This window comes from Otolemur garnettii, unplaced genomic scaffold (assembly GCF_000181295.1).
Source record: "Otolemur garnettii isolate 467f Iridium unplaced genomic scaffold, OtoGar3 scaffold00009, whole genome shotgun sequence".
Taxonomy (NCBI): domain Eukaryota; kingdom Metazoa; phylum Chordata; class Mammalia; order Primates; family Galagidae; genus Otolemur; species Otolemur garnettii.
In genome coordinates this window covers 10,387,319-10,388,280 of record NW_003852404.1, presented here as the reverse complement: position 1 = coordinate 10,388,280, position 962 = coordinate 10,387,319, and positions in this window count along the sequence as shown.

Here is a 962-nt window from a genome sequence, read left to right as displayed (position 1 = left end):
ATATAGGATTTGACATAGTATCTACCCTCAATCCAAGGATTTTCTACAACTTATAACAGAAGAATTAGGAAGAATAAAGCCAACACTAGGTATTTGCTATAGGTTGAATATTTGGGTCCTTTGGGACCTGTCAGGACACAGCACTTGTCGCCTCTGGAGAATGCAGCAATCAGGGGCCATCTTGGAAGCAGAGGCCGGGCCCTCACCAGACACAGAACCTCCTGGAACCTTAGACTTCCCACACTCAGGAACTGTGAGCAATAAATTTTTATACTTGATCTTAGCCAAAAGGCCGAGATGCAATGAGCAGTAAATTTCCGTTCTTTCTAAGTTACCCAGTCTTAGGCCTTCTGTTATGGCAGCATGAACAATCTGAGATGGGGTACTGGGCAGACTGACTCCATGCATACATGTACTCTCTCTCCCAAACTTCATTAATGAAGAATTCAGAATTTAAACATGTATTAATTTATGCAGTCAAAGAAGATAGGAGAGAAAACGTCTATCTTTAGTGAATTATGAAAGCTAAAAAGTCAGCCAAGGATAAATACCTGACTTGGCAGGAAGAAGGGACACTTCAACCTAAGTATATGTGAAGGGTCTTCCAATTCCAATGCTCAGAACTTAGACAAGCAGGTAAGGAGCAAGGCAGCAGTGGGAACCAGGGCTGAAAAAAGAAGGATCGATTTAACAAGGCAGACTCCTTCTGTCCTAAGTCAGGAAACGCCAGCTGATGTATTTTCATTCTCCTCTCTCCCTCCCTCCACTCCAATTCTCCCCAACCTCATACACACCCTGTGATTAGACTCTGGACATTTTGAACAAGGGAGTTTTTGAAATCAGTGACTCCAAGTGCAACTGCACTAACATAACCAAGAAGAAGAATGTCATGATTTGATTTATATGAATGTTTTTAAAAATTACTGATTGATGTATGGGAAATGGATTATAGTGAGCTGACA